The 12,796-nt window shown below is 41.9% G+C and overlaps 1 long non-coding RNA gene across 1 annotated transcript in view; it reads left to right on the plus strand.

Moving 5' to 3' along the window:
* The window catches only part of LOC125963005 (uncharacterized), a 406,444-nt gene that overhangs the window by 143,854 nt on the left and 249,794 nt on the right, over positions 1 to 12,796 (plus strand). The gene's annotated exons all lie outside the window — the stretch shown is intronic.

The following is a 12,796-nucleotide window of genomic DNA, read 5'->3' on the forward strand; positions in this document are numbered from 1 at the left end:
GCTACTTCCTCATTGGAGCAGAACAATACCATATGGGGGAGCAGTGACAGTGAGGGTTAATCTAGGGTAAGGGATTTCCTAAGCATTTAATAGTGCTTTTCTCTTTGGAACTAACCTGTCAGGTACTGAGAGGCTTTAAAGGGTGTGATGGCTCTTCAGGCTGGGGACATGACTCTGTTGAGGGGCAAGTCTGCTCCCAGGAGTTGATTCACACTCTCAGAGGTAGGACTGACCACATCAGAAATGCTTTCAGTCTTTGTTCTAAATTCTCCTGGGCCTTCTCTGAGTTTGGAAAAATTCCCAGCCTCAGTAACTATCTCAGACACAATCTAGAGGATATGAACAGGAGGAGTGAGTCATACTGAAAAGAAGTGCTTGGTGGGGAGGCATATTTGAGGAAAGAGTCAAAAGTGAAAGTTCAAGAGATGCAAAAATTTTAAACAAGATTTTATCAAATCAAATCCAACAATGTATTTAAAAAGATATCACAACCAAGTGGAGTTTATCTCAGGAATGCAGCATTGGCGTAACATTAGAAAATAAGTCAATGCAGTTCACCATGTTAACAACCTCCCTCCAAACCCCATATGATTATTGCAATAAATGCAGAAAAACATTTGACAAAATCTAATATCCATTCCTGATTTAAAAAGAAAACCTCTTGGTAAACTAGGAATGTAAGGGAACCTCTCGACCTGATATAGGGCATTTACAAAAAACCCACAGCTAACACTATATTTAGTGGTGAAAGACTGAAAGTTTCACCCCCCCAACATCAGAGACAACACAGGGATGTCTGCTTTCACCACTTCTTTCACCACTTCAGCATTGTACTGGAGGTTCTTGCCAGTGCAGTCAGACAAGAAAAGAAAATGCAAGACATCAAGAAAAGAAAAGAAAAGGCAAGCCATCCAGATGGGAAAGGAGGAAGTAAAACTATATTTTTATAGTTATAAAAAACTATATTTTTATAGAAGATGACATGACTGTAGAAAATCCAAGTGAATCTACCAAACAACAGCAAACTACTAGAACTAATAAGTAGTTCCCCAAGTTGCAAGATACAAGATCAATATACACAAAACAATTGTATATGCCAACTGTATATAGCAATGAACAATTGGACATAGAAAGTTTTTAAATTCCAGCTATAATAACATCTAAAAATATGAATTAGGAATATATCTGACAGAAAGACCTGTACACCAGTATTGCCGAAAGAAGAACAAAATAAATGGAAAGATACACCTCGTTCATGGGTTAGAAAACTCAGTGTTGTTAAGATGTCCATTCTCCCCAAACCAATCTGTACATTCCTCATAATCCCTTTAAAAGTCTCAGCAGGCTTTTTTGCAGAACAGGCCTACAAAGGATATGAACAAGCGATTTCCTGAAGCAGAAAACTGAAAAAACTAACGGGCATAAGAAAAGATGCTCGGGCTTCCCTGGTGGCGCAGTGGTTAAGAATCCACCTGCCAACGCAGGGGACACGGATTTGAGCCGTGGTCCGGCAAGATCCCACATGCCGCGGAGCAACTAAGCCCGTGCACCACAACTATTGAACCTGCGTTCTAGAGCCCTCGAGCCACAACTACTGAAGCCCGTGCGCCTAGAGCTGGTGCTCTGCAACAAGAGAAGCCACCGCAGTGAGAAGCCCATGTGCCGCAACGGAGAGCCCCCACTCGCCGCAACTAGAGAAAGCCTGCGTGCAGCAACGAAGACCCAACACAGCCAAACATAAATAAATAAAATAAATAAATTTATTTTAAAAAAAGAAAATATGCTCAAATGCATTAGTTATCAGAAAAGTACAAAATAAAGTTACAGTGAGATTTCACTTTAGATCTCATAGATGGGCAAAATTTTAGAAAACTCAATCATGCCAAGTCCTATAATGGGAATGTGAGGCATAGGGACCCTCATGCACTTCTAGTGGTAGAAGGGACTTGGGCAGCCATCCCAGAGATGAATGTGGCAGTACGTAGTCCAATTCAATATCCCCATGTGCCCTCTAAAGAAATTCTCACACAGATCCATAACAGGTCATGTAGGAGAATGTTTGTTATGGTGTGGTTTGCAACAGTGGGGAGTTGGGGGCATTCTGGGTGTCCATCACCAGGGGATGCACAGGGAAATAGTGAGGGATGCGCTCCATAGTTGGCCTTTCAGCAGTTAGATCAGTGAGTTAGATGTACACAGAGCATCACTGGTGATCTTCAACACATAGCACTGGGCGAAAAATAATAAGCCATAAAACAAAACACTATTCACATAAGTTACAAATACATGCACATATACACCAAATATAAAAGAACTTGAACAAAAGGATACAAGTTAAACACATTCAAAGAGATGCCTATGGGCTGCCCTGGTGGCGCAGTGGTTGAGAGTCCGCCTGCCGATGCAGGGGACACGGGTCCGTGCCCCGGTCCGGCAAGATCCCACATGCCGCGGAGCGGCTGGGCCCGTGAGCCATGGCCACTGAGCCTGCGCCTCCGGAGCCTGTGCTCCGCAACGGGAGAGGCCACAACAGTGAGAGGCCTCCGTACCGCAAAAAAAAAAAAAAAAAAAAAGGTATGCCTATGAGGTAGGATTTGGGGTGGAACGGGAGTCTGGATAATAGGGAGTAAACAAAACAAGCAAGGGAGAAAGAAAGAAATAAACAGGAAGCATGTATTCCTTTGTCTTAGGTCACCTACTCTCTATGGCATTCATCCTTTAGCATCTGCTCTTCACTAAGGAGGAAACAGCCCCATCTGTCCTCTGTCAACCTGAGGACAGAATGCCCAGGTGAGCCTGACTCAGAATATCTGGACTTTGCAAATTTGACCACATGCTGCCGAAGCTCCTGCACCCCCTCCCTCCAAGTACTGCACAGCCTGGATCGGGCATGCACATACATTCCACCCAACAGAAGTTATCTGCTGTCTTCTACTCTTGCGGGGGGAGCAGGTCATGGGGAGATGAGAAGTAGAGAAGTCAGAGGGGCCCACTCCCCATCAAACCATATTGTTACCAGACAACTAATTTTTCTGGTCTGCACAACAGCTCTCTGGTGCCCTGACTGTGGTGAGCCATGTGTGTTTCCCTGGACTCACATGTGACCTCACCCCGATGACCTCCCTAGACTCGGCTCTTAAACTCTTAGGGAAGCTGGAGCCGGACTATGACCGAGAGACTGTTCAGCTTATCCCCTCCTGGGTATCTTCACCTAACAGTAACTTCAGTAACCAGCTAGGTGTGTGTTTGCCACTCCGGTTTTCAAAACAAAATAATATATATTATTTAGGTAAACTGTAATGAAAAGCAAAGGAATGAGTAACACAAAAGTCAGGATAATGGTTTCCTCTGGGGCAGGGGAAGGAGGTATGTGAAGGGATACACAGGCGGCTTCTAAAATACTGTAAAGTTCTAGTTCCGAACCTGGTTGGTGGGTATATGGATGTTTTATTATTCTTCGTTAAACTGTACAAGTAAGTTTTAGAAACTTTTCTATATGTTGAATGCAGTTAAAGTTTTCGAAGAAACACAGTTTTCAAACCCAATAATATTTACACCTGACAGAACACATAGAATCGAAGAGAATCACAGTGAACACATTAGAATATCTACCTATGGAGGCAGAGGGTTGGAAATGGGAGTAGAGAATGAAGAGAAAATGGAATGCATGGATAAATAAATAAAAAGACATCCATTCTAGTGGTCAAAGATAATGTGGAGTACAGTTTCCTCTACCTTCTGCACCTGAATATTGAATATGAATATTGAATGAATTGAATATTGAATAAAGCAGCTGGGCCTTATAAATCTGTCCAAAACCAATAGGTGCAAAGTCAAATCACATGAAGATTATTATAATAAAGGGTTGCTACAGAAAATTTCCCAAGGCGGAGGATTTTGAAGGCCCCTCTGAGTGGTCATCTCTCCAAAGTTTTATCTGTTGACTCCTACCCAACGTTCCTGGAGGATTCCAATACAGCCCTTGGCACACCAGCCCATTTCACAATAAAACTCAAAAACAAGCAGAGAAAACAGGAGACTAAAGTCATGTCCCTAGAAGAGCAGAAGAAGCAAAAGAAATTTCCTCTATAGTTTTAAAAACAAGAAACAAAAAGCTGGCAGTTGGGAAAATGAGTGCTTGAGTAAACCTCAGCCATCCTCAGCCTGGAAAAGAATCATGGGGGTTACACTGAGTCTACTCACATCACTCCTAGCCACACTGTTTCGTTTTATCCCCCAATCCTAGCATCCCCGTCTCCATTGACTGGCAAATGGGCATTTCCCCCCTCAATACTAAGGCCACCTGCTCTACCTAGTCTCCCCATGCTCAGTTTGCCTCGTTAGGTCTGTTGTTTGCTGGGATTGAAATTGAGATAAAGCCAATTATCCCTAATCTTAGGAAATGGCTCCCTATTACTGTGTTATATACAATATACCTTCCTGCCTAACCCCTGTGTGTCTACTAACATATCAGGTAGAAATACTACTTACAAATGAAGCATAGTAATGTGCTGTAGGCCAGTTGGAGTATAATGCCCTCTGTAACAACCTGATCTGATCCACAGTAGCCAACTTTCTGGGTTGGGCTCTTACAGATGTCCCAGTCAAAGCTGACCTTAACAAGGGGGAGCAGCTGATTAGGACATTCCCATTAAAATCAAAATTACACAGCATATGCTACCACCTTCCTGTCCCAAAGAGCCTGTCATCAACGTCCTCCTCAAACATGGCATCTTTTTAAAAAAAACTATAGTTAATTTACAGTGTTTTAATTTCTGCTGTACAGCAAAGTAATTCAGTTATGTGTGTGTGTGTGTGTGTGTGTATATTCTTTTAATATTCTTTTCCATTATGGTTTATCACAGGATATTGAATATACTTCCCTGTGCTATACAGTAGGACCTTGTTGTTATCCACTCAAACATGGCATCTTAATACCAACTCAGAGTCTATGCAATAGCCCTGTCCTCCTGGTAAGAAAGGCAATTTATTCCTAAGAGCCAACAGGTCTGCCACCACGTTCGAGACCCACACCACATTAATGAATATGTCACCCCTTTCATCTCAGAGTTCTAAACCCACCATCATCTTCTCCATGAATCCAGCTCAGACTCCTCTGAGATTGATCTGAGCATCTCTTTGTTTCTCTGTTTCCGGACACTCCAATTCCCCAAAACTCTGTCTTCACCCACCATCGACAACAAATAACTTGAACTGTCACTTTCCAGGCTGTACCATCCATAGGGAAACTAGACTGTCCTGTTGGTCCTCGATATGCCTCAGTGTCACCTGAGAGCAGTAAGTCTCAACTCATCAGACCCAATGTACCTTTTACTCTCCTGAAATGGGATTCACTACTAATGGAACCCACCTACCCAGTTCTCAAAAATCAAGATAATGCACTAATTTCAACATAAAAGGAATATATCAAATGATTTTTTCTGCATCAATTGAACTAATCTTATGACTTTTATCCTTTAGACCATTTATATAGTGACTTTTGATATTGAACCATAACATCCTTATATTCCTGGGGTAAACTCTACCTGGTTATAATCTATACCTTTGAATATACTGTTAATGTCTGTTGGCTAACATTTTATTGGGGATTTTCATTTCATAAATGAAACAGCCCTAGAATTTTCTTTTCTTTGGTTCTCCTTATCTGGTTTTGCAATCTAGGTTGCACTAAGCTCAAAAAATTAAATGGATAGGTTTCACTCTTTTGTTATTATGCATAAGATTGGAAACTTGAAAGTTTTCTACAGCTCACCTATAAAATCAACTAGGGTTTTGAAGGAGGAGAGTTCCTTGACTACCATTTCAGTTTCCTTAATACTCACTGGACTATTCAAGACCTTTCTTTTGTGCCTATTTTAGCATGTTATATTTTTCTAAGAATGTATCCTTTTCATCCAGATTTTCAAATTCATTGGCATATCATTCATAATTCGTCTTTTAAAAGAACTTAATTCTGCATTTTGCTTTTGCATTTTTCTCCCCCTTCCCCCTTTTTTTCTTGATCACTCTTGTCAGAGGTCTGTCTCCCTTATGAGTCTTTTCAAAGACCAGTTTTGGTTTGGTCAATTTTCACTATTGTCTGTTGTTCTCTATGTCGTTTATTTCTGCCTTATCATTATCATTTCTTTCTTATTTCTTTGAATTTAGTAATATAAACAGTGTGGCATTGGCACAAAAATAGAAAAGTAGACCAATAGAACAGCATAGATACAGACCTGTGACTATAAAGGAACCTAGTGTATAACAGGTCAATGGAGAAAAGACAGTTGCTTCAGTTGATGGTGTTGAAAAAACTGACTCTTGACTTGGAGAAAAATAAAACCAGACCCCTGCCTCACACCATGTAAAAAAATGGACTCTAGATAGAGGACCTAAATGTGAAAGATAAAACTCTAATGTTAATAAGAGAAATTGTAGGAGGATATCTTTGTGACCTAGGGGCTTGGAATGACTTATTAGATAAAACTGCAAGACTATAATGCATATGGTAAAGAGTTGATTGATTCGATTACATCAAAATTAAGGATTTGTGCTTGATGAAAGACACTATGGACAAAGGTAAGAGATAACCTACAAATTGGGAGAAGGTATTTGCAATGTCTAAATCAACAAGGGATTTAATATCTAGAGTATCCAAAGGCTTCCTGTGGATCAACAAAAAAGAGACCACCACCACCAGTTGGGCAAAGCATAGAACAGACAGTTTGCAGAAGAAGAAATTTGAAAAACCAACAGCATATATGATGAGGTATTCAAGATCATTGGAAATCTGAGAAGTTAAAATAACCGTGAGATATAACTTTACATTTATGAGACTGACAAAATTAGAAAGCAGGATAATGCCAAGTGCTGGTGAGGCTCTAAGGACCTATAAACCCACCTGTGTGGCTGGTGGGAGTGTGGACTTGGGCAGCCATTCTGAAGGCTGTCTGGCAGTACCTTGCCAAATGAAATATGCATAGACTGTATGACCCAACAGTTCTGCCCCTGAGTATAATAAATCTTAGGGAAATACACACATATATAAGGGGACATATGTGAGGGTGTTCATCACAGCATTAAACCCAAAAAGAAAAGGCAAAAAACTAAACGTATGTCTCTTCAAATGAGAAGCTTCCAAGGGCAAAAATACAAGCCTTCACTCTTTAAAGTGGATTTTCCCAGCACATGTGTCCAGGAACCCTACAGTGCTGCAAATCAGTTCCACGGGTGGGAGTTACTGATAGCTGTAACTTTAAAAATAATGACAAGTGTTTTAAAAATATCTCTAACATTTACAACTGGTTTTTTAAACCGGTTTTAAAATATTTTGAAACTATATTTGAACAGTACAGTACTCGCGTGGTTTTCTCTGTGAACTTCTAGATCCCATGATTATTATGCTGCCAGGAAAGACTCCATGCATAGCTTCCACCATCAGAGAGCGGCTCTGTGCAGGCTGCACTATGCAACACTCCTCTGACCTTCTCTGGGAATCATTCCACTTAATATGATTTTTACTTTGCTCCTGCTCATCAAGATAATTTGTTTTGTGTGCATAAGTGTAATATTTAAATTTTTATTAGATTCAATCTAGGGTTTTAATTTTTTTCTAGTAATACAGAAGTTATGGAAGTTATATCTTATCAGAATCATCAGCATCTATTAGTAGGTGCTGCTATAAGGAACATCATTAATTTTGTTTATTTTCTCTGTTGTTATCTCCCATTCTCTCTTTCCCCTCTCTCCCTACCTTCTTTCCTTCCTTTCTTCCTTCCTCCGTCCCTTCTCTTATTCTTTATTTCTCTCTCTCTACTTTCTCTCTGTCACTCTCTCTCCCCAATTTCTCTTTTTCCCCATCTCTTTGTATTACTGGATTTTGATGTTAACAATGAACCAAATGCTGATTTTTGATGGAATTTCATTCTGGGTTATCATTTACTTTTAGAAAAATATATGAAAACATAATAATGGGATTATTTAATTAAGTCAGAATGGGCTGTTATAGGCCCTTATCACTTCAAAAACGCTGTTATTCAAAATATGTTCATATGTGAGTATAAGTAATATTTATTTTGAATATTTAAAAGTTTTAGAATTTTCATTATGAAGTTAACCAAAAATTAATATTTCATTTACCACATGTGGATTTTTTAAATGTCAGTGAAGTTCATTTTAAGTACTCTTCATGCATCCTAATATTAAATATCATTTTTGAGAACCTAACATATAAATAGATTTAATTTATAAAAATATTTGTTTCCAAATCTGTATTAGGGTTCTCCAGAGAAACAAAACCAATAGAATGTGGGGGGGGGTGCAGAGAGAGAGACAGGGAAACAGAGAGAGAGACAGAGGTATTTATTACAGGAATTGGGTCACACAATTATGGAGGCTGACAAGCCCCAAGATCTGTAGGGTGAGTGGGCAAGCAGGAGCCCTAGGAGAATTGATGGTGTAGTTCCCATCCAAAGGCCCAGGAAGAGCCAATGTTTCATTTCGACTCCAAAGGCAAGAAAAATCTTGATGTCCCAGTTCAAAGGCAGTCAGGCAGAAAGAATTCTCCCTTAATCTGGGGAAAGTCTGGCTTTTTGTTCTATTCAGACCTTCAACAGATTGGATGAGGCCCACACACATTGGGGAGGGCAATCTGCTTTATTCAGTCTACCAATTCAAATGTTAATCTCATCCCAGAGCACCCTCACAGGAACACCCAGGATAATGTTTGGCCAAATAGCTGGCAGTGTGTGGCCCAGTCAAGCTGATACATAGAATTAACCATCACAACTTCACCCCCTGTCAACTTGACACTCATAGGCATCTCCTTAAATCACACTTAATCTCCAAATGAAGATAATAAAAAGGTTATCCTTCCACCTAACATGATACAACTATCCTGCATACAACCAAAAATGCACTAACCCCTTCCCCAGAAGAGGAGGTAAAGTCCTTGTATGATGTTTACTCTTCTCTTTGACATCCCATAACTTAAATACTATGATGTAAAGTTAACAATACTTAAATATTATGATATAAAGTGAATACATCTTATTTTACATGATAAGGGGATAAGAAAGGGAAGAAAACAAAGATTATATATATATATATATATATATATATATATATATATATATATATATCAAAATAAAGAGACACTAGTCATGAAAGTTGTCCTCATTTCTGTAAATGACCATATTGTCATGGCTGGTATTTATAACCACCTTCTTCCACTACCCATTCCGTATTTCCTTTGCCTTTAGCAAGCACCTCAGCTGGTCGTAGTTCTTTACCCAATGGAGTGACGCAGTCCTTCATTCCTGAAGGATCTGGACCATTACTAATCCTGCCTGGATTGGGTTGTTGTAGTTTTTCATTTAGTTTAATCACAGGATATATAATACTAAGAGATACCTAGGGCATCTCCTGTGTTGCAGACATGGTCTTTCTTACCTCTGTTATGGAGTAGCAGCCCAGTTTTCCCTTGGTAGTCGAGATGAGTCACCCCAACCAGCAAAGTAACTCCCTTCTTTGCCTATTGATTCAGAGGCATGAGGAGCCCAAAGTGGTGGGGCAGCTGGTCTTAACTCCCAGTTCAGTGGAATCATTGTTGTGTGTCCTTGTGGAAGCATTCCTCCCTTTGGGACTAAGCCCTCTAGGCCAACAGAGCATGAGGTCATGGGAACGGGAAGCAAACATTTTGCTAGTGAGTCACCAGGGATAATTTGAGTGGTGCCACTCCTGTTTCTACCCGATTCCTGGACCCATGAATCCTGACTATGGGAGAAACAACGCCACATACTGCTCTAGCCCTGCAAGGCATTGCCACGTAACTGACCCTGTAACTGACTCTTCTAAAGGCCATTCAACTATTCATCAGGCCAGCGGCTTTGGGATGGTAAGGAACATGGTAACACCAGTGAATTCCATAAGCATGGTCCCATTGCTGCACTTTTGGTGAGTTCCTTTATCAGAATCAGTGCTGTGTGGAACACCATCATGGTACATAAAAGAAAGCATTCTGTAAGTCCATGGGTAGTGGTTTTAGGAGAAGCATTAAGTGTAAGGAAGGCAAACCCTTATCCAGAGTGTCTATTCCAGTAAAGACAAAATGCTTCCCCTTCCGTGATGGGAGTGGTCCAGTGTAACCAACCTGCCACCAGGCTGATCCCCCTGGGGAATGGTGCCGTAGACGGGGCTCAGCGTTGGTCTCTGCTGCTGGCAAATGGGTTATTCGGTGGTGGCCGTAGCCAGGTCAGCTTTAATGAATGGAAGTTCATGTTGCGGAGCCTGTGCACAACCCCCATTGCTGCCACCATGGCCACTTTGTTCATGAGCCCATTGGGCGATGAGACAGGGGTAGCTGGGGAAAGAGGCTGACTGGTGTCCACAGAATGGGTCATCCTATCCACTTGATTATTAAAATCCTCCTCTGTTAAGGTCACGCTTTAGGGAGCATTCACATGGGATACAAATATCTTCATGGTTTTTGCCCATTCAGAGAGGTCTATCCACATACCTCTTCCCCAAATTTCTTTGTCACCAATTTTCCAATCATGTTCTTTCTAAGTGCCTGACCATGCAGCCAAACCATTGGCCACAGCCCATGAATCGATATGTAATCACGTGTGGCCATTTCTTCTTCCAAGAAAAGTGAACAACCAGGAGTACTGCCCAAAGTTCTGCCCACTGGGAGGAATCTCCTTCACCACTGTCCTTCAGGAATGTCCCAGAGAGGGGCTGTAGTGCTGTAACTGTCCTCTTTAGGGTGGTGTCTGCATGTTGTGCAGAACCACCTATAAACCAGGACTGAGACTTTTCTTCCTGTCAACTGATTGTAGGGAACTCCCCATGAGGCCATAGGTGCAGGAGAGAAGGCAGTGTAGGGGGAGAGAAGGCAGTGTAGGAGTGGGGGCCGTGGACATTTGGGCCACTTCTTCATGTAACTTACTTGTGCCTGCAGGACCTGCCCGGACCCAATCATATATTGTATATACTAATTCCATTTGGTGATGGAGTGTTGCTGTGCACGCCCAACTTTATGACTGGTGGGTCACATATGCCTAGTTCATGATGGGAAGCTCAGGTCACATGGTAACTTGGTGGCCCATGGTCAAGTGTTCATTCTCTACTAAGGCCCAGTAGCAGGCCAAGAGCTGTTTCTCAAAAAGAGAGTAGTTATCTGTGGATGATGGTAGGATCTTGCTCCAAAATCCTAAAGGCCTGGGCTGCGATTCACTTATAGGAGCCTGCCAAAGGCTCCAAACAGCATCCCTATCTGTCACTGACACTTCAAGCACAATTGGACCTGCTGGATGGCATGGCCCAGGTGACAGAGCAGCTTGCACAGAAGCCTAGCTCTGTTGCAGAGCCTTCTCTTGTTCTGGGCCCCACTCAAAACTAGAAGATTTTTGGGTCACTTGGTAAATGGGCCAGAGTAACACACCCAAGTGACTATGTTGCAGCCCAAATCCAAAGCGGCCCACTAGGCACTGTGGCTCATTTTTAGTTGTAGGACGTCCGGCTACAACAATTTACTCTTCACCTTAGAAGGGTTATCTCAACATGCCCCATGCCACTGGACCCCTAGAAATTTCACTGACATAGAAGGCTGCTAAATTTTGTCAGATTTATATCCTACCTTCTGATGTGTAAATGCCTTACCAGTAAGTCTAGAGTAGTTGCTACTTCTTGCTCACTAGATCCAGTCAGCATAATGTCATCAGTGTGATGGACCAGTGTGATATCACATGGAAAGGAAAGGTGATAAAGCTACGTGCAAACTAAATTATGACATAGCGCTGGAGAGTTGTTATACAACTGTAGGACAGTGAAGGTGTATTTCTGGCTTTGCTGGCTGAAAGCAAAGTGCCTCTGGTGGGCCTTATGGACAGGGATGGAGAAGAAGCATTTGCTAGGTGAATAACTGCATACCAGGTACCGAGGGATGTGTTAATTTGCTCAGTGAAACCACATCAGGTACAGCAGCTGCAGTCGGAGTCACCACCTGGTTAAGCCTGCAATAATCCACTGTCAATTCTCCAAGATCCATCTGTCTTCCACACAGGCCAAATAGAGTTGAATAGGGATATGATGGGAATCACCACCCCTGCATCTTTCAAGTCCTTGAAGGTGAAACTAATCTCTGCAATCCCTCAGGAATGCAGTACTGCATTTAGTTTACTATTTTCCTAGGTAGAGGCAGTTCTAGTGGCTTCCATTTACAATTTCCCACCATAATAGCCCTCACTCCACAGGTCAGGGAAACAATGTAGGGATTCTGCCAGCTGCTGAGTAGATCTACTCCAAGTATGCATTCTGTGACTGGGGAAAGAATCATAAGACGGGTTTGGGAACCCACGAGGCCCATTGTGAGACAGAGCTGAGCTAAAACTCCATTGATCCCCTGACCTCCATAAGCTCCTACTCTGACTGGCGGACCAGAGTGGTCTCCTGGAAACAGTGTCAGTTCAGAGCCAGTGTCCAGTAGTCCCCCAAAGATCTGATTATTTCCTTTTACTCAATGCACGGTTACCCTGGTAAAAGGCTGTAGGTCCCTTTGGGGAAGGCTGAGAGAAAGATTAACAGTATGAACTTTTGGCAGTGTTCCTCAAGGAGACGTGGGCTCACCATTCCAACTTTCAGGATCCTATTCGTTCCCCATCCATGCTCTCTCACTTTAACAGGGGACACACCCTGTAAGGCCAGGAATTCAACTTGTGTTGAAATTCAGCCAGTTGCAGGATGAGATTCTGGGTTTGATTTTCAGCAATCTCAGCCCTGCAACTACAGGAGATAA

Source organism: Orcinus orca, chromosome X (assembly GCF_937001465.1).
Source record: "Orcinus orca chromosome X, mOrcOrc1.1, whole genome shotgun sequence".
Taxonomy (NCBI): domain Eukaryota; kingdom Metazoa; phylum Chordata; class Mammalia; order Artiodactyla; family Delphinidae; genus Orcinus; species Orcinus orca.